The 22,726-nt window shown below is 39.6% G+C and overlaps 1 protein-coding gene across 2 annotated transcripts in view; it reads left to right on the forward strand.

Annotated features, from left to right (window-relative positions):
• Nucleotides 1-22,726, forward strand: part of slc8a2b (solute carrier family 8 member 2b) — a 108,012-nt gene that overhangs the window by 15,792 nt on the left and 69,494 nt on the right. The window lies entirely within an intron of this gene.

Below are 22,726 nucleotides of genomic sequence, written 5' to 3' on the forward strand. Positions count from 1 at the left end.
AGGAGCAGAAATAGGTGATTCATTAATTACAAAATCAAATATGATGTTTTTCACATAAATGTGAATGAATTCTCAATATTTTTTCCTCATTTTAAACTCTGCCCTCGTTTTGTTACAGAAAAGCAAAATACCAAAGCAGACAGACAGCATTCACCATAAACTATCACTAAATACTGTTTTATTTTAAGTAAGTTCTAATTTCTAATTACACAAGTTATTTATCAGCACCAACAAAGTCAACCTGACATTTAAAGAAGACAATAATTAAATCCAATAAATCCAAATATCAAAGATCAGACGCCAAAGCTAAAACATGATATTTTAAAAAGCTACTGCATCTCTGCTGCCTTTTCTTTACTGTGATTTAAAGTTATTATTACGGCAGGTAAGATCTGCTCCCTGAAGCCCCAAACATTTATTACCTAAAAGTCAGCGTTTTGTGGATTAGTAGCAGAATATTTTTTTTAGCTGACGACTGGGGATGTTTCAGTGAACGGCCTTCATGGTTGTCAAGATCAAAACAGAGAAAATTAACCGTTACAGCAAAAGAAGTGAAAAGAGCGAGAGGTAAAAGTGAATCACCGTCGGTCTGTGGGTAAGAATGTCCTCAATGGTGGACGCAGGAGTAAGAGGAGAGCGGCGGTGCAACATGGACAGAGTGTGAAGAGAAGAAAAAGAGCTGGTCATTGTAATGGCAGCTTTACATGGTGCCGTGGCCTTGCAGCACCGAGGACATGACGAGGCGCAAGAGACAAAGCAAATTATAGGTTTCAGTAAAAAAAGTCACAGTCTCATTAAAACATCTCTGCTTCAGCAACGCATGCGTGATTGTAGCACGAGTGTGTAATTAAGAACACAGACTCACCTCTTACACGAGCGTGACTTCACTCACTGTCACACACCAAAAAGAACTGTCTGATGTTCTTGAATCTAACAGGAAAGTGCTTTTTATGCGACAGATCAGTGGACTTGACGTGTTCAAGTGCTAGCACTTCACTAGCACTGCATGCTAATCACATCACAGAGCTGTGGTGAAATGAGTGTTGTCAGCAGTCTGCTCCTGAATGTGTGTCTTCACAAATGTCCTGAAGTGTCTTCAGGACAAAAAGCAGCACATCCTGATGCTTCTTATGACTTTCTTTGATGTTCAATGCTACTTTTCCTCAGTTAAACGTCAGTAAACCCAGGCTGGGCACTGTATTAACACAATATCCCCCCTGTTCATCATATAACCAGCAAAATACCATAACCATAGACCAGTGGAGGGCAACTTGCGGCCCTTGGGCCAGAGGGGCTCAGCAGCAGTAACGTATATGTCCTGGCAGGTGATTTCAAAAATCCTTAAAGAGCCTTTCATTTTAAAGAGATTATGTTGCTCGAACTGAGGCCATTTCATACTCTATGGAAGTTAAATGTCAAAAAGATTTGATGTAATTGACCTTATGTAACGGCACATGTCCCTGTAATGTGACTTCTACTTCATTGTCACTGCTTTAATGATATATTATGAAGCTTTATTGGAATTGCAGAATGCAGAGATGCAAAAAAATGCCAACTTTAATTTAGCACCATCATCATCATTGATTGCAATATTTCACATGGTGACATTATCCAGCCCTGCTTGGCAAAGCTTCCAGGAAAAGGTCGGCATCAGTGGGAGGTCTCAGTCTTTCATATCCTGCTGAGTGTTGACTGTGATCATTTCATACCCAGTGAAACAATGATGGTGTAGGAGGTGAGGACGATGGAGCTCACTGGTGTAATTGTTTCCTCTCCCGCTGCGTTAGTTCAAGTCTTCTCTGAAGTTGCAGTGTCACACGCAGTTTAGTTGCCTTGAAGTGTGAAATCTGGAATAAATAAATCTCTGACACACAAACACACACCTGCTCCACAGTGTGCGAGTGTTTCGCTCCACTCACTCTTGGTTGGGCTGCGTGAGGCAGGATTGTTCATCAGGTTTGTTTTAAACGACCAAAGCAGTATTTTTGATTATTTCCGTGTGGTTGAATTCAAATAGATTTTTTTTCCAGCTGGCAATAGAATGAGTGCTGTTTTCACAGTATTAAAACCGTATTAATTTGTCCTGCTGTGCTTTATTAAAATGCTCGTCTTTGCTGCTATGAAGCACTTTTCACTTTTGCCAAACCAGCAGCAGGAGCAGTAAATGAAACTGTCCATCAGCTGCCATTTAAAGGTTACTACCACACTGTCTGCACATGCACCGGTCAGAGTGAAGAAATGAAGATCCTGTCATTTCTTCAGTAGTTTTTAGAACATACACACTCTTTCTCTCTCTGCATGAAACTCTGCTGCTGCTGCTGCTGCTGCTGCTGCTGTGTAGATCTGACGTCTGTGCTGAGGATTACAGTGTGATGTGAAGTTTCCATTTTGTGTTCAACTGAAGTGACAGACGGACATAAACAGCCAGACAGACACAACATGGTTGAGGGGCTGCTGTCAGTCAGAGGGCAACAGATATACACTGACAATGAGACACACAGAGAGAGAGAGAGAGAGAGATATGGACAAGTTCCATTCATCTTCCACCTCCTTTATCCTGGGTCACGAGGGGAGCTGTGCCAGTCTCAGCTGACATAGGGCGAAAGGCGGGGGACATTCTGGACAGGTCATTAGTCCATCACAGGGACACATAGAGACAAACAACCATCCACTCTCACTCCCACACGGGAGGAAACCGGAGAACCTGGAGAAATTATTATTATTAATTTATTAACACACTTGCTGAAAGAGTAACTCAATTCAGATGATGAAATTAAGATGATGAAACATCTGGAGTGAAAAAAACATTAAGATGCTTAATTTACAAAAATACAAATTCTCTATCTCCAGATTCTAGTGAAAAACCAAGCTCAGTGTAGATATGATTTTAATTTTAGAGAACATATATATATATATATATATATATATATATATATATACATACATATATTACAACTTAATAATAACAATAATGATAATAATAATGATAATAATAATACATCATAGTGCTTTTCTGGACACTGCAAGACTTCTTTCCTGGCACTAAATCCATCTCTGGATATTAATCAGAAAATGATTCCACATTTTATGATAAACCTCCACAGATTACCTGACCAGAATGTGGGTGCATCATCTTTGAAAAACCAAAAAACATGAATTCATAAATATATTAACTTGCAGATGAAGAAAGTGTTTATTATAATATTACATTCACTCCAGAGGAAACTGACTCAAATGAATCAGAGGAGGTTAAACGTCTACAGTAAATTAGTGTCTCTGATATGAAGTCACCTCCGTGAGTTACACTGCTTTTATTTTATTTTATAATATGTATTTTTTTTTATCCTTCTTGCATTTGCACACATGTACACATTGCTCTGTGACCAATATTGGTAACGACAATCTGGCAACGATCTGGCTTTCTGTCCATACGCAAACCCTTGTGTACGTGTGTGGGGATGCTCTGAGAGGAGTGTGAGAGTGAAAAGTAGAGCGGATTTTACGAGCATCAATGCATCGAGAAACAGAAACATAGCTGTGAGTCACAGAGGAGACAAGAGAGATGTGCTGTTCTGACAACACAGCGGTGCAGTGTCCCCACCCGTCTTGTAACCAAACCTACGTCCAAACCTACGTGCCAGACTCTTAAAATAGACATTTATTTAGCGAACACAAGCACATTTCTATGTAGATAACTCAGAATGTACTGGACATGATATGAAACGTTTTGTACGTACTATTCACACCCACATTTATAAACATAGGGCTCAGGTCGAAAAATACCGGAATGCCCCTTTAATGCATCTCTGTGTATCCAGTGTGTGTAGATCTGCATCTTCCTTACATCAGTATGTGTTTGCTGTTTACAGTGCAGTGTTTCTCTGTCCAAAGTCTGTGCTCCCCCCTTGTTATGCAGTCTCTCTCTCTGTGTCTCTCTCTCTCTCTGTCCCTGTCTCACAGCTTGTTCACCCTGCTCCTTTCAGTCTCTCACTTGTTTTCTTTGTAATTCATTCACCCTGTCATCCCTCACTTCTTTTCAGCCTGTCTCACACAACTCTAAAGCCTTTGTTTTAGAGAGTTGCTGCCTGACACTGAATGGAACTCGTCTCTCCCTCTCCCTCTCGCTCTCGCTCTCTCTCTCTCTCTCTCTCTCTCTCTCTCCCTCTCTCTCGCTCTCAGTGCCCACATTCATGCCCTCACACACACACACACACACACACACACATACACATAGGTTACATTTGGTCACTCCACTGGTTGAAATGACAAATGAATGACAATAAGATAAATAGATTCTCATCTAAAGTTGTTGACACTGTGATTAATTAGGAAAAGACACACTGCTGTTGACTTTGTCAAATGTCATGTTTGGATGCATTAGTCATCCCACATTAAGGAGATGAATGACATAAACTGTGAGAATGCATATCATATCATATATACCACTCTTATTCTGAAATGTAAGGCTTATACAACATGTTATACAATGCACTAACTTTTCAGGCGACACCAAAGTAAAGTGACAGAAAATAAAGAGTGTGTGTGCGTGTGCGTGTGCGCGTGCGTGCGCGTGCGTGTGTGTGTGCATGCTCGTGCGCGTTCATGTGAGATGAAGTGTGATGGAGGACGTCACCAAAGATTCTCGCCTCCTCGCACCACAGCTTAAACTTTACCTCCATGATTGACAGCCAAGGGAGCAGGGACTCAGTCAGAGCTTAAAGAGCTGTTGTTTGTGTGTGTGTGTGTGTGTGTGTGTGTGTGTGTGTGTGTGTGTGTGTGTGTGTGTGTGTGTGTGTGTGTGTGTGTGCATTGTGGTGAGAAGAAACATCTTGTTGAGACTGTAACTGCCATTTATTGCTTTATTTTTCTTTTCATTTGTTTTGTTTTTTAGAAACTGTTGGTGACACTAATTGGGTTTTTCCACCACACAGTTCCAGCACGAGTCGTCTTGGCACGTTGTGTTTTTTGCTTTTCCATTAGCGATAGCACCTGGTATCTGGTGCTTTTTTAGTACCTGCTCTGACAATGTTCAAAGCGAACTCAGCCGATACTAAAATGTCGACTGCCAGCCACTGATTGGTCAGAGTCATGAGCGCGACGTCTGACACAAGAATCAAACTGTAGATCAGTTCAAATCTCTTACAATCTCACTAGTTATGTGTCGTGTATAAAACGACGTCAAGGCAGTTTCATGGAGCTGTGCTATTATGACACCGCCCCCGTTGACGTTGAGGCGGTACTTGAGTAATTGAAAGCCATACCAAACCGAGTAGAGTCGAGCCGTGCAGTGCCGGAACTGTAGTGTGGATAAAGCACCATCATTTCCTTGAGACTTTCTCTAACCTTATCCATAACTACTTGTGGCTTAATCCTAACTCTAATTTTAACCTGATCCTAACGATAATCATACAACATTTCTTCAGCTTAAAATGTAATTGTTTACATTATGGAGACTTGCGTTTTGTCCCTAATACGAAGACATAACAGATGTAGGTCCTCACAACATTGTTTTGCACTGTGTTTATAAAAGTTAGACTTGGTTTGATGATGCGTTTGTTGCTGCGTGCTACGATGCATCAGGGAAGAACAGGTCTAACCTTAACCTTAACCTCAAGGTCAGTGTTTATGCCAGAAAACGTCTTACAGAGGAAACAAATACAAGTAATACGCAAGACAGAAACGTCGGCAGACTATTTTCCACTTAATTAACTTCTGCTCAGAATTATATGAACTAAACGCATTAGCATTGACCTCACAAAACCATCTCAGCAAAAAGAGAGAGAAATCTTTCACAGTTTCAGAGAAGCTCCACTGTTCAATAACCATGACCTTTATCACGGGGTCAGCAAAGCAAAACAGCTTCTCTCCTCCGAGTGGCTCAGTTATTGAAGCTGCTCCATTTTAAAACAGCGTGAGCAGAGAGAGATAAAAAGAAGGAGGCTCGTTAAACAAGTAGTTTGAAACCCGAGCAGAGGACTGAGCTCCAGCATCTCTAAAACACAGAATGCTGCTGCCTTTTTTAATCTTTCATATTTAGCATGGTGGTCAGTAACATAGTTTTCATTACTTTACATTCACATTCAGAACAAGCCGCATATGAAGAAACACTGATGAAGCAGAAACCATTCCCAGAAGTTAGTGAATGAGATAAAAAAGCATCCAAAATTCACAGTTCTTCTTTAGATAACAGATAAGTGTTTTGGGGGCGGAGCTTTGATGAGAGTGTCAGGACTCCTGATTTCTTCAGGCACTTTATGTTTGGACAGTATAAATGTGTTCTTACTTTATTCTTTACACTGTGATTTGGGTCTTTTGTTTGTGGTTTTTCCTTGTTTTACTTCCTGTGTTGTCTTCACTTTAGATTTTCTGTGATTGACCTGTGATCGAGTCTTATTAGTTTCACCTGTGTTTGATTATCCTGCCTCCCTCGTGGATTTAGTCTCTGTGTCTTTGTTGGTTTATTTGTTTCACTTCACTTTGTTACTGTCAGTCAACTATGTTGCTGTGTTTTCATGCCTTCCTGGTCCTAGTCCTGGTCCCTGTGTTTCCAGGGTTTCCAGTTGAGTTTTACTTTACTCTTTACACCACAACCTCCTGCTTTGCTTTGCTCTGCTTTATATCGTTTTGTCTGTGCGTGCAGCTTGGTTTCATGTTGCACCGAGAAAGCTTTTGATTAGCAGGAGCTCACCAGAGGGAGGAGATTGTGTTTAAATGGTTTTTACCTCATGTTATTAACCTTTTTACCAAAGGTCTTAGTCTTTTAAAAAGAAACAAATACACACCTTGTATGAATTGTGTGAATTGAAGGTCATTTGAATTGATTTATTATTTGTCATTTATTCATTGCAGGTAAAAGGATTCAGTTTAAGTGGATTCAAGCTGAAAATGAAATGGTCAAATCAAGTACAAAATTAAATGATTAAATGTTTAATAGTTTAAATGTTGCAGAATAAAATTGCACATTAAAGGATGGATGGTACATGAAATATATATGAAATCCAAATACACTCACCTTAATGTGTAAATCTGAGTTGCTGTTGCCGTCATTCTCCTCTGACGTCTGGCATCAATGAGGCATTTTCACCCACAGAAATGCTGCTCACTGCATAGTTGATCTTTTTTGGACCATTTTTTTGGAAACACCGCAGATGGTTGGGCGTTAAAATTGCACTAGATTAGCAGTTTCCCGTCTGGCTCTAACAACCGTGCCACATTTGAAGTCACTTAAATCAACTTTCTTTCTCATTCTAATTCTGAGTTTGAGCTTCAGCAGGTTGCCCTGACCATGTCTACACGTGTCTAGTGTCTGCCATGTGATTAACTGATTAGATTTCCCTTAACAAGCGGATGAACAATAGATATATATGCTTTTGTTCAAGTGTGCAATTTGCCGAATAACTAACAGAGATAATACATCTCATCAGTTTGCCTCTAAATGTTATTATTAATTTGGTATTCTGTTTTATCACAAGTCAGGCCAAGGATTAGTTTCACTGAGTGTGTAATTAAGTGCTTTCACATTCCCCTCAAGGCATCCTTTTGTTTGCAAGGCTGCATCAAAGGTGATGAAACAAGATTAAAATTGATGTTGTCTTTACTTCAACATCACACCTCACGATCTAAAGGCACTGTCTTTTATTTTGTAGAGTGTTCTATGGCATTTATTTTTTTTAATTGTTGTATTGTAAAATACTGTATACATGGCCCATAGACAATTAGACTTACTCCTCATCTAAATAAATGAAAAGCTGTTGTTGCTGTTGCTTAAAAGCAGCCGGAAACCACATATCTTTGCGCTGTACATTGTGTGTTTTGCAATGACAATAAAGTCTATTCTATTCTATTCTAGAGAGTAGGTCAGATGTGACTTTGTTTGAACTGCAGTGTTCAAACAAACAAAAACGAAGATGAGTGCAGTTTTTCCTGCGTTTATTTTGCTCTCTAACATTATTTCTCAGAGTGCAGTGAGCTGCCGTTAATGCAGTCATTAGCCTGGTTTACTGTAACGATGCCTCGTCCCACACGTCTGCTCGCACAATGAGGACAACCTGTGGTTCAGGTTGTAGGGTCTCATTAAATTAATGATGAGCTGGACTGTTCCTGTGAGACTGTTCTGTTCTGTGCCCGCGCTGATGACTGTGCACTGGTAAAGAGTCTGATGAGACATGTGCGAGCTCATGGTGATATTCCGGTGTGTCTGGGAGAAATGAAAGGTTTGTGAGTTTTTTTCAGATTGCGGTTGTGTTTATGTTGTCATTTTTGTGTGCTGAAGTGTGTGTTAATGGCCCTCGTTGACTCATTTTTTCCTCTATAACTGCTCTGGTGTTATCTCTGTATTTATAGAAATACCTTTCATATTTTGAAGAGGTGATGTTAAGTCACATATCTTTAGTTTTCTGTAATTCTCTGCAGACATCTGCACTTTCTACCTCTCAAATATGTGTGTATAGATGTCGAGAAATACGTTTAGGTTGAACGGATGATTGATTTGATTTCAGAAAGACTGATGGACGAGTAATAAACACTTAATCTGCCTGTTGTCTGACTCTGAGCTGGATAATAAATCCAATATTTTTCATCCGTGCTGTGGTGATGTCGGTAGGATTCACCATTTGCTTCTCCTCCTCCAGCTCCATGTTCTCACCCGAATGAGGTCTGTTCTCTTCAGGGTTTAAAGCAGCAGGTGCCGTCACATTGGGTTGACATTTGAGAGAAACCCTGCACATCTGCTGCCTTCATCAAATATAGATTTTTATCTCATGGTGATGGGGCATGTGTTTGTCCGCAGATTGTAGAGGTAATTATTTGTTTGCGTGGAGGCCGATGGTCTCAGATGTGACCTGACATTTTTAAACTTCTCATAACATGTGAGGTTTATGAACACAGTCGCTGATGTGGTCATCATTGATCTGTATTTGTTCTTACTTTTGTTCGTCCAACACACACACACACACACACATACACAGAGGCCTGGGTGCTTTTACATGTATAGATTTAAGTAGAACTGAAATTAGCGTAGTATTGTATAAAATAGCTGATAAAAAAAAAAAAGAGAGAGAATCATCAGATATTTGATGACTGTGGATTGAAAGTACCATTAATGTAATTGGAGTCTTTATACAAACCCTTTCTTCATCTTCGTCCAAATTTTTCCAGTCCAAGTAAATGTAATCTTCCCAATCTAATGCCCTCACGTTCATCCACTTTCTACTGTCACTCATTCATCACTTTGTTGTCCTCTCCCCCTTAAAGTGGTAATTGCTCTGTTTAAGTGCAGATTTGGAACGTCGTTCTCTGGATCCAGCACAAAATCTGTCCCGTCAATGCTTTTCTCTGAGCATCAGCTGCTGAGCGTGAGGACACGTAGTGGCTTCATTTTTATTTAGTGAAGAGAAAATGAGACGAGCTGAACTGCCGCTGTTTCAACTGTCAGCAGACGACGGTGTAGGCTGATGTCTTTACACCAGCTGGAGTCAAAGGTTTGCTGAAGTGAGACGAGACGGGACATTTGCAGTGAATTTATCTCGTACTCCTCCTTTTCTTCTCTTGTCACCTCGTTCTGCAGAGGCCGCCCGTCCACTAATGCATCCATTTCTTCATTCACTTTATAGCAAATGTGTTTGTGTGGTGAATTTTAGCACGTCATTTATTCTTTCTGCTGCTAAATGGGTTGGCTCGCTTAGCTCTGCTTTATCAGCAGCGAGGGGAGAAGAGAGGAAAGTGGATCCCTGACCTGGATAATTTTAAAGTATTTTTGTTCAGTCACATTGGCTGGGATTGGTGTACTGTAATCCTTTAATGTTCATTTTGTAAAAAAGGCTACGCTGTGTTCAGTGCTCGGGTATTTTATTTATAAGACAACATTTAGACTATTTGCTACACTCCGGGCAGTTTGTATTCAGTGTTAGGGTTGGAGTCTGGCTAAGGATGAGGCGAATCAAAACTAAATTTCAGGGAAGATCTTTCAACATTTTTGGTCACTTTCTCCTAAATTGTACAGCTAACTTGAACAATTCATGCAATAAAACCTTTGGCTCATTCAATTATGGAGAGGGCAGAATTAATTGGGAGTGCAGGTCAAAGGCAGACAAGGATGGAACACACACACACCAAAGGCAACAGCACAAGTCCTACTTGTGTCTGACTTCTTTCGTCCCCCACAATTTTCACTTCAAATAGACAATTCATAGCTCATTTTGTAGCACAAATGGTCGTCTTTCACATACTGTGTCGTCACATACAGTCATATACCAGACTGTGTAGCTGTCTGGTATATGACGAGCACTGATGTCATAGCTTTTCTATCTCATAGTCTGTGTTTTCCAGTCATTGAATTTAATGTAGGTACACACAAATACATCTGTGTAATCCCCTTGTGTTGCCCATATCGTATGGATTGGTTTTGCTTGTGAGTCTGAGGTGGTGTATGTTCCTGGGTTTTCTGTCTTTTCAGTTCAGGACGTTACTTCATTAATAGCTGTTTATAAACACACACACACAGGTTTACATAGTTATTTATTCAAGGACACTCCATAATTCATCTTCCTTAGCCCTAAAATAACCAGATTCTGCTTCATTAGGACCAGGTTTTGGTCTCCATGAGGATTACCAGTTCTGATAATGTCAATGATTATGCCAGAAAATGGTCATAAAGGGATAACAAATACAAAAAAACACATTCACACACATACACATATTCTAGTTAGTATCAGGAATCATGTGTGATTGCAAGTTCAGCTAAATGAATTCAGAGAAAGAACAAAAATAGCCTGAACACCAAATGAAGAGCAAAGAAAAACAGAATGTGACTGTGAAAAAGAAGACACTCATGGACCTCTCTGTTACTGAGGCTCATCTCACCTGATTCCAGAAACGGTCGTGCTTGTTCCAAACGTTTTTGTCCATGTAAGAATTATGAAGGCCACTGTGGCTCTGGGGAACATTCAGTGCTGTCTGCGTAGCCGCCTCCTAATCTCTGCTGGCAGCTTCATTCAGAGGTTTTTCAACAGCGTTGGCAAAGACAACAATTGTCTGGAGCCATGAGCTGAGAGGCGCCCCCTGATTACTTTAGTCCACAGCAACGGCAACTTTGTGAGAATCACCTTCAGTTCTATGCGATCAGCAGATGATCAGTGACCTCCCCATGAGGTTCAATGTCAAAGTTTTATTTTGTCAGGATATATACAGTGCCTGTGTTTTATTTTAGCTTTAAGGCTTCAGAATAGAAAGGTGAAACTGTCTAAGTGTGTGTGTGTGTGTTTGTGCGTGTGTGTGTGTGTGTCATTCACGCTGTGGGCTCCTGTAGGAGCTGCTGGGAGTTTCTCATTAGCTGCTGGGTAACTGTTGTGAAAGACGATGGCAACCAGCTGATAACCTTTTAGAATTACAACTGTAACACACACACATGTCTGGTGTACAAATATATATATATATATACTGTATATATATATAAATATATATATATATATATATATACATGTATATATATATACATGTATATGTCTGTGTATATGTATATATGTATGTATATGTGTATATATGTATATATGTATATATATACATACACACATACATATATGTGTGTATGCGTATATATGTATGTATATGTGTAAATATGTATATGTAAATATATGTATATATATACACACACATACATATATAGGTGTGTATGTGTATATATGTATATGTAAATATATGTATATATATATACACACACTTACATATATAGGTGTGTATATGTACTGTATATATGTATGTATATGTATATATGTGTGTGTATATACATATGTGTGTGTGTGTGTGTGTATGTACCTGTGCCTTGACAAGAAAAGGTGATGTGCGTGTACTTCCTTACATGTAACGTGGATTGTTTTCCTCAGTTCAGGATCCAGGGTGTGTGTGTGTGTGTGTGTGTGTGTGTGTGTGTGTGTGTGTGTGTGTGTGTGTGTGTGTGTGTGTGTGTGTGTGTGTGTGTGTGTCTCTGCCATTATTAAGCAGATGGATTAAAATCTTGGGAGTGCTGCGTTTAAAGGCTCAGTAAACAAAGCCATGTTAATTATTGTGCCTGTGATTATCAAGCAGTGCAGTCGAGAGAGATTGTGTCTGTGTAGAATTTGGATATTGAAACTGATTTGTTGATCAGAACAGTCGCCATCTGCCCGGGAGGAATGATTGATATTTTGGACCCAAGTTTATTGGATTTTAATTGTTTTAATTTGGGAGCTGTTAGAGAGAGATGGAGAGATAGGGCTGGATGTGTGTTTGTGTGTCAGTTCATAACTGAAACAGGTTGGCTTAAACAAATATTCTAATTAGGACAACATAAATGAGTATGTTTGCCTATAAGGCATGTATATTTTCCCAGTCTTGGATAAACACAGAATATTTGGTTCTGTCTCTGATCCGCAGCGATGTTGCATGTTTACAATGTCCCTGTTTACATTGATGTAAAAATAAGTAATCTGATTAGTGTTTAATCAGAATAAACCATTTTGATGTGTGCAGAGTTGTCTGAATAATCGTAGTAGAAGAGGCTTCACTTCCACCTTTACTGTAGACGTTGTCGCAGCTTCTCCTCAGACATTTCTCTCTGCTCATGCCTGCTGTGCACGATCGGTTTTATTTCCCTCTTCTCTCATATCTGTGACTTTCATTTCTGCTTATTAGTCCTTTGTTTGACAGTTGACCTACATCATGTTCTTGAAAGAACACGTTTGTTTCTTCTGTTCTCCATCATGAAGATACTACTTGATAATCAGGGGCAGAGGACTGGAGGACATTCATATCCATTCAAGCACAGTTATTTAACCGTCCTACAATCCAGAGTTCCTTTCATGTCTCTAATAAGAGAACTATCGGCTTCAGAGCAGTTGTTTTGTTTCCTGCTGTTTTTTCGTCCACATGGTTACATGATAAACCAAACCACAAAGTCAGATGTTACACATATATGTTTCTTTATGAAACTTATCCAAGACATTACAACAGCAAACAAACTCAACAAGTGTGTGTGTGTTAAATGAGTCATGAAAGAATTGTGTGGACTGAAACTGCATTTCCTCGCAGCGGGACAGAATCACGGCGCTGTGATTTTAGTTTTCAGGTCTCACGAGAGACGACCTCGCACTGCGACCTGCTCAGAAGAGTGAGATAGTCAGTGAAAGTGTCAAAGACTTTTAAAATGAGAAGTTGTGCAGTCAAGTTTTCAGAATGGGCAGCTGAGGTTTGTCAGTGATCTTTCTTGTCTGTGTGTGAAAACAAAGTTGAATTTTTTTAATAATTTTGCTCACTGCAGGAGGCTGAGGTGATATGAAAAAGTTTACAGTTGAGGTTTTGTTCAATAAACCACTTTTCCAGGTAATTACACTGAGTCATTGCTCTTGAGTGCTGTAGTGGAGGTTAGTGTGGGCGGCAGCACGTAGGTCATTTGCCCTGATCAGTGATTTAAATGTTTTTTTTATTACTTATTTTCAGTATATGCAGTGTGGCGTTTAAAATGTACACTGAATCCTTATCAACATACAGAAGCATGAAACAGTTCAAAGTGAAGTTAACGCTAATTCATCCTGGCTCGGCTGACGACATGTTTTTTTAAATCAAAGAATTAAAGATAAAAAGGTGACTGTATCTGCAGGTAGACGAGTGTTTGCTCAGCCTCTTCACATTTTAGGATAAATGGTGTGCTTGACATTCTCTCAGGGTCAAATATTAAATATGCTTTCATCTAATATGTATATACTGATGGAATTTAAAATCAAGCTTTGTTTAACACGTAACAGAGGCTGGATCTGCATGTGGAGGATCACCTGTGTGCTGGTATAACTTATGTTGCATCATGCAACATCCTCCCTGGTGCTGTTGCTGTGGCGATGAGCAGAAGTGTGTCACTAATAGCACTCGGGGTGAGATGGTAACACACAACTGAGACGACGTCTGCACGACCAGTCACAGACTTCAGAATAAAATAGATGCAGCCTCTGTCGCACTTCACTATCTCTACTACAACAGCTCCTGGTTCTGCGGTAAATCCTGATGCTGCGTTGTCACATAATGTGAATCAGTTGTGTATGAATCACTCTCAGCTGTTTTCAGCTCCGCCCATCAGGACATGACAAGTCACCGTGGCTGAGTCACAGTATCCCAGGGATTTGTTGGAGATTTATTTGTGATAGTGATTCATGAAAACCCCACTCGTCCTATTTGGCCAGATAATCTGTTCAAAACGGGCTAAAATTGGAAGGCACCCACAATTGTTGAAGGACCAGATTGAGGCAGAAATCTTGCAAATTATCCTCTAGTGTGGAGCAGACTTAATCTAATAATATCAGTAATTAATGCAGCACATGACCAGAATATTCACAACAAGCTGTGACTGGTGTTAGAAGAGAATCATGGAAAATGTTCACAGTTTCACTACAGACAATGACTTTCAGTCATGGAAGGACTGGATAACCCGACATTAACATCATGAATGAAAGTCTTTTTAACAATGTTATCACAAATACATCTGGCGATTCCTGACAAGTGCAGTGGTTTTATCACTGTGGTCACATGACAACCACCTGTGAAGACTAAAAAAGCCCTCAAAGGTCAGTGCCCCAGGGTTTTATCAGCATGTGTTTGTGTTATTTTCTAAAGCTAACGAGCAGCCACACAAGAACGGAAAATAACAAAACCCTGAGTAACTTTTTGACTATATTCTAAAATATGAGGTAACAAATCCAAAAGCAGTTCTTATATAACATCACAGAAATGTCAGTGACAGAATATTCTTCATCACGGCAATGGTTAATGTATTGGCGAATGACTAATAAGGTACAGTAACTGCCAACTCATTTGATAATGAGTGTCTGTGATGTCATCTTATTATGTTTAATTATTATTATTCCCAGTTTCTTTGCTCTTCGATTATTGTAAACTGAACATATTTGTTCTGTGGATTAAAAGACTTTAAGATTTGGAAAAAAACCTCCTGGACCAAATAAAATCATTAACATGTAATAAGTTGCGACAATGATAATTAGTTGTAGCCCTGGACTATTGTACTCGTCTGCTCACTTCCACAGAGCCGACTGTTATTTCTATTAAGAATACATTTGTTAAAGATAGAAAAGATTGGAGACACCTGTATTAAATAATATAATTCACCGTGGTGTGTCGGCTCATGCTGAACTGCAATATTCTCACACACGTGTACAGAGCTGCTCCAAACCCTGGACAGATGCAGGCGTTCGTGCATGCATCCAATTTTTTTTTTTCCCCATCCTCATTCCCAGGACGGCCACTGTTTATCTGCCGCTTCTCACTTCATCACATTCTCTTGCTCAGGGGCACGTCGGCAGCACAGACAGCTGCTTTTGGGCACGCAGCAGCATCAGCAGCAGCACAGGTTCATAAACTCAGTGAGTCTCAGTGAACATCAATTTTTGTATATATTGCTGTTACACACCCACAAACACAAACACACACACACACACTGGTCCAGCGAGACATCCAGACATCACATGGGTCGTATGGAAACTGTAGCCTACAGGCCCCGAATGAGTAAACACATGAATTATACGTACATCACTTCCTTCATTTCCAAAATAAAGCATGATGTATTTATTGGTAATTAACGAGCGGGGGGTTTTGTTCAGTGATGTCAGTGCTAGCTCTGGTGAGGTGTTCAAAGTTTAAAGATAAGGAGGAAAATATGGTAGTTACCGTCCTATACTACACACACGCATTCACATTTAGCAGCAGTATTATGTTACACAGCTGAGTGCAGTATATCACAGCACAGTAACGCAGTACTGTCACCATTTGAGATTGAAGTGTTTCCTATGTGTGCGTGTGTGTACATGTGTTTAGTAGCCTGTGTGCAAACACATCTTTGTGAGGACATTTTAACCTTGTGAGTTACATTAATGGGCTTTTTGAGGATTAAGACCTGGTTTTAGGTTTAGGGTTTGGGTGATTAGTGTCTGTGTGACCATATAGGACCAGTAGTCCTCATATGGCGACCAAAGCCTAGTCCTATTGAGGGAAACTGGTTGTTTAGTTTAGGACTAAGATTTGCATTGTGGTTCGGTTTAGTTAAGATTTAGGAATCAAGTAGAAGTCAATGCAGTGTCCTAAGAAGAATAACTGGAAACCCATGTGTGCTTGTGTGTGCATGCATGCGTGCGTTTGTGTGTGTGTGTGTGTGTGTGTGTGTGTGTGTGTGTGTGTGTGTGTGTGTGGTGTGTGTGTGTGCTTTGACCTGTAAATTGGAAAGTGAAAGCATGGAAGTAAAACATCCTGACAAACATGCTACCAGCAGAGAGACCACCTGCACTATACACACACATACACACACACACACACACACATGGTTGTAAATACTGTAAATTGCCCTCAGGGTAAATAAAGTTGTATTATATAACATTGTAACACTGTTTTGTATCTTTTATTTAAACATTTGCGCATCATTTAAAACATGACAACAACGTTGGTTTAGGAAAGTCAAAACCACGATGGAGGTTTTCACTGTTTTCTGTCCTTTTATAGACTAAGTTATTCAATAAAAAATACTTCTATTTTTCTCCCCCTTTTTCATCAACTTCCATTTATTTTTTCCTGAGTGTTTTTCTCTCTTTCTTATCTGCTGTCTCTCTGCCTCGCGCTCCCTCTAATGTTACATGCCATTTCCCCAGAGTGCTTGTGTTTTGTGTCTCATTTACAAGCTGAAAGATTTATTGCTGCTATTTGTTCCTTTTACCTCTTTGCACACCGTGATGTCTCTCTGTCCATCACTGTGTCTCACACAAGCCTGTGTGCAGTTATTAATTCAGTCTCTGTACCTGCTTCCCTCTGACTTGTGTGTTTGGTTGCTGCAGTATTATTTCAGCTCTTTCATTTCTTTCCTTCAGTCAGTCGTCTTTTCATCTCCATGCTGCCGTGTGCTTCGGCATGATGGTCTAAATAATGGATACATTCAAAAGGAGGCTGCTGCTGTCAGTCGGTGAGGGTTGAGGTCAGAGTGTAGCCAGTTTAATTTCATCTGTTACAGTTATTATGAAGGGAAGTCAGGGGATTTGCATCTGTGGCTATAATTCTGGACGCTCTATAATTCAGTGGTTAATATGTGGTAAACTGCAGAATGTCTGTGCAGAGCACAGCTCCTGATTTTTGAATTGTCAATCACATCGTTTTAAAATATGTAAGAGCTTCATTTCAGAGTGTGAGTGTGTGTGTGTGTGTGTGTGTGTGTGTGTGTGTGTGTGTGTGTGTGTGTGTGTGTGTGTGTGTGTCAAAAACATAAAAAAAAATGCACACTTATCTTTAATGTTTCTGCCAAGACTTTTTAAAAATAATATTTTTAATAATAAAATCCAGTCATTTTCTTTTGGTGCATTAATACATTCAGACCTTCTACCTCCACCCTGCTTGTAATGTTTTGCAGCTTTGACATTAATGAGAAGCCAATAATCCAAATATCTACCCAAATATCATAGCAAGGACAAGGACAAGCTCTGTTCCTGAACTGATATTCTGATCTATCAGCCAATATGTTTGATAAAAGTATTTGTATTCAGTGATTCCTAAGATGGCATTAACAACAAACTACTAAGAATACACCATCAATGGACCAACCATAAGTTGTATAATAAATAACTATAAATGAAATGGAAACACAAATATAACCAAATACATACATTTACATCCATCCATCATCTAGCTCATCACTTCCCATCCATCCCACTTGTCCTTTGAAGGTCCGATGTTAACATGACATAACATGTTTTCTTATTGGTTTGTGCAAACCACAAACATGTGTGAGTTTGTCTTTTTTAATCAAAATGATTTATTTACACATCAACACAATGTGTATATAAATGTGATAGTGTGTTTATTTCCTGTTCATTAATGTAACACAATGTAGGATTTGCTGTCTGTTTCCCCCCACTGTTGATAAACTGAACTCTAATGTATAAACCATGTCTTCAGATCAGGTGCAGCTGGCTAAGTTATAGCATTTTATATCAATATGATGACATTGTTGAATTGCTGTAAAGTAGAATGTTGTAGCTGTTTTTGTGGCTTGAACCCGAAACCAGACGTTACGAAGTCCCAATGCAGGCGACGCAGTCCTGCTCAGACTTTGACTTTTTGACTTTGCCGCTCACCCTGTTGTAAGTTGATGTACCATCAAAAACATTGTGTCACTTTAATGAGGATATGCTTTAGCGACCGCATATCATCCTCATATAAAGACTCACCACATTCAAACTGTGTGGTGGACGACATCTGTCTCAGCAACACAGTCATTTGATCTTGACTTGGTGTCCATCGCTCTGCTGCTTTCGTAAACCTTTATTTCTCACCATCACAAACCTCTTTACTTCCAACTTCCAGTCATGTTACAGATGCTGATTATTTGCCGAAAAGTAATTAAAAGTAAAAGTAAAAGAAATTCAGCTGCACACATCCATGCAAACATTGTATACAAATAGAGCAATAAATAATATTCCATCTTTTCTAATAATCATAGTGATTTTCTGCATTGAAGGTTTTTATATGAGGGCAGATATCGATGTGTCGTGAAATGCTCATTGGCTGTTTTTATCTGCTCACCACCTCCAGCTTTATTCGGCTCCACATTAATGTTTCACAGAGCTAAACACCTGCAGGGCAGAAATATGTCAGTGATTTTATGGTGACATTGTTTAAATAGAAGTAAATGAATTTTAGTCTGAGTTTCTTTATTAGGTTAGATTGACTTTGTTCATCTTCCTGTAAACCAGCTTCTCCTCTTCTCTTTTATTTTTATTCCTCACTGTTGGTGGAAAACAAATGCATGACACAGATCAATGCTAACCTGCCTGCTGCTAATTAAAATACATTATATTGCTAATAATCATGCGCGCCCTCTGCATGTCGCGTCTCAGCCCCGAGTCTCATAAAATCAATGTTAATTCACTGAAAGTCAATATGTAATAATGACCTGCATATTTCTGCAGTCATTCTGGAGACGCTCCATCCTCTCCTGTGCTGTGACAAATATTAAAGGCTCATTACACACATTTCCCTGTATATGACAGGAGACAACAACAGCTTACTGTGAAGCTTGTTCTGTCGTGTGAGCAAATTAGCAGATCCATTTTCTTTATTTTGTCTCTGGTGCAGTCACTAATTAGAAATACTGTGCATCAGCAGCCGTTCCACTCTCCAGGTTGGAGCAGAAATGAACGGAATGAGAGGATGACAGAAAGACAGAAAAGAAAAGAGACATAAAGAATAATACTGTGGAGGCACCTGCAGTGTTGGACGTGTTGCTTTTGTCAGCACATTAGAGTCACAATGTTCCTGAACAGGGTATTAAATGTGCCTGATGGTGTGTTGAAGCGGCTGCTATCAGCGTGATTAATCTGTCTGCTCTTGCCTCTCACACCACACTTCATTCGTCCTCTAATGTCACACTTTTATACACATCATAAGCACAGTGTTTTTTTCATTCTAGTATCTGGCCCATTTATCACAGAGCTTAAAATGCATCAGTTCAATGGAGTTGTTATTTGGTTCGTAAAATGTGGAAAAAATTGTGAAAAATATCATTCAGTGTTTCTCAGACCTCAAAATAATGATGTCAGCTAATTTTTGTATCCACAAAGGACATTCAGTTTATTGTATTTTGATATTGTAATATTCAATTGTTATATATAGTCTATAGTTTTTGGGGTTTTTTTGCAAAATACCATAAGAGCTTTGGTTTTGTGACAGTTGAACAGTCAGAAGAGGCTCAGAGCCTTTTCTTTGAAGCTCAAGGAACGGCCTGGAGATATTTTTGAGTTTTCATATTAATCAAACCAAGAAAAGTGTCATTTGATCTTTGAACTAATCAATCAGCTGTGTCCCATAAACAAATCAGTGATATTTTGTCTCGACACTTTTGTGTTTTGTTTTATGTCACACACATGCAGCCACAAACATCACTGTCCTCATGACAGGACAGCAGCATCAGAGTAGTGTGTGTGTGTGTTTGTGTTGAGTGGATTGGCGTGGGGACAAAACCTTTAATCTATTCCTTTTAAAAAACAAATAACATCACACAACTGCATTTACAGGCTTTTTATCAAACCAACACTTGCCATACTAACACACCATGAGCACTCTCTCTCTCTCTCTCTCTCTCTCTCTCTCTCTCATGAACACATGACAGATTAATATCCCATTCATTTATGTAATCCCCAACCTTCACAAGTCGTGATGCATTGTTCAGAATACCAGGAGTATTCCCTCACAATGTTCAACTGGAGAGACACAAGATAAGATAAGATAATCCTTTATTTGTCCCACATGGGGAAATGTGCAGTGTTACAACAACATGCAATCACAACAATGTGGAAAAGTAGAAATAAGATAAGGAAAAAAACACTATTAAATATGTGCAAGGCAACAAAGGAAAACAATAGCATAATATTCACAAGTAAACCCAGGGAAGACAGTGTTGTAATTAGCAGTATTAAATAGTAGTAATACACTACTAGCAGTTTTACTGTGCTTTTGGGTCATGGAGTATGAGGTGCTGTCCATGGTGCTGATTTTCTGTGTATAAATAACTGCAAAAACAAAACCACCGCACAAAAAAAAACAAAAAACAATAATCTAACCACATAAAAAATGTAAAGTGTAAATAAACAGTAAGACTGTGATTAGACTGTGATTTTTTTCTTATTTGTTTTTTGTCTTCTCTTGGAACTATTTAGCAAAACAATCTACAAGATTTTCTTAAAAAATTTTTTTTGATGATTTGGTGCAGCCCTCTTTATCTGCTTCATTACTTTAGGCATTACATAAGTAGGTTTGTTGAATGGATCTTTGTTTGTGAGACAGCAAAAGAGTCCAATTAGTTTTACTGCACTAAGGCGGTCACTAAACCACTTTCATATCATTTTCATCTCATCTGTGAGGAAAACTTACAGCAGCCACTGAAGCCAGACATCGTGGCCTTAACGCTGACACTGAGGAGTAGAAGAAACTTTGAGAGATACAGAGAGCTTTAGTCTGTTTCCAGGACTATCAACTGTAGCAGGAGTGTGGGTGATGGCAGCTCTCTCTCTCTCTCTCTCTGCCTGGAGGTCCAGAATGAGAAGCTCTCTGCCAAGTTGGCAGCTGAGACTGAGAAGAATGAGGCTCTGACACAAGAGATGGAATTCCCGGCCAAAAAGAGCTGCAGGAGGAGCAGACTCTGACACTGTAGCTGAGCAATTACTTGGAGACAGAGACAAACAAGATCCAGACTCCTGCTGAGCAAGGAAGAAAGAAAAAGACACTCATCAGTAGGTGCTGGAGATGCTCCATCTGGGGTTGGAGACCTAGTCAACATAGTCTGAGGTTCTCCAGCAGCTCCAAGCTGAGAAGGAGGTTCATCGGAAAAATAAAAGTAAATGTTCCTTTAGCAAGAGACTCATCTTTGGCAGATGAAGAGCTCGGGTGAACAGCTGATGCTGTAGTTTCACCTTCTACCGCCCACCTCATTGTGGGAGGTAGAAGTTCATTCCTTTAGGCATTAAATGACTTTGGAAACACCAAAAAAATACCCAACACAATTAAAGACTAGTAATGTTTTTTATCTTTAAAATTAGATTTAGATTCACAAATTAAGCAGTTTCATTTATTGATGAATAGCAAAACATAATTACAATAAATTATCTAAGAGGTGTTTTAGAAACAAATTACACTCAAGCTTTAAATCCCCTGTGCACGTAGAGAACTGGAAAAGCCATTACAAGCTTTTTGAAGAGAATTCATTTTGAATATATTAATATAATCCCCAGTTTGGGCTGGATTATGAGAGAAATAAGTGAAGAGTAAAAGGTGGATGTCATCCATGATACTACACTTACCCTCTTAGCACAAAAGGGGCTGACACAGTCGATGACCTCAGGCTGAATCCTGTAAATTGCTCTGTTTGTGGTTGTGGTTGTGGGAATTGAAGCGCTCTGGTGGTCTGAGCTCATAATGGACATGCGGCTGCTTTTTAAAATGGACCTGTGTCTCCACTAAAACACGTGAAGCGCTTTATCCCTTTGCTTTTCAGAGAGCAGTGTTCAGCCCTTGTTATGCTCTGGTGTTAAACACACTGGCACCTCTGAACCGTCTGTTAGACTCTAACAACATCCTGTCACTCAAGCAGTCACTGCAGTGCCAGTTTTTCTGTGAATCCTTCCTCTCCTCTGCCTCTCTGTGACTCTGACACTGTCAGTCATGAGCTTGGTGGTAGATACAGAGGTAACCTGAGGTCACGCCGTCTGAGAGTGGAGTCTGTGTGCACTGTACATGTTGTTGCCTGTTCTTCTGCTCATTAAATTCAACAACAGCGGAGATGAGTAAAGCAGATGACGTAATTAAAGTGACTTGTTTTACATCTCTAACCCTTAGTGCTCATGCGGCATGGATCGATTCCGCAGGTGCACCCTTGGTAAATTGCCGTGGGAATAATACACAACTTATTATATTATTGTATCCTGAAGGTGTGTGTTTATAGGTCACATCCTCAGGCTTTACAAAAATGAGTTTGTAAAGTTTGTGCGCTGCTATATAATGCCCCAGCTGCAACAGGTAACATAGGAACTTATTTACACGTTCTCGTGTTGGGCTATTTAAAGGCTCATTCAGTCATGTCTTGTATTGTAAGTTTTGAGGAAGTTCACCCAAACCGGCATTTTTCCTTTACCCCCAGAATGCATTGCGTTTTGGTCACATG

This window comes from Solea senegalensis, linkage group LG8 (genome assembly GCF_019176455.1).
Source record: "Solea senegalensis isolate Sse05_10M linkage group LG8, IFAPA_SoseM_1, whole genome shotgun sequence".
Classification (NCBI taxonomy): Eukaryota; Metazoa; Chordata; class Actinopteri; order Pleuronectiformes; family Soleidae; genus Solea; species Solea senegalensis.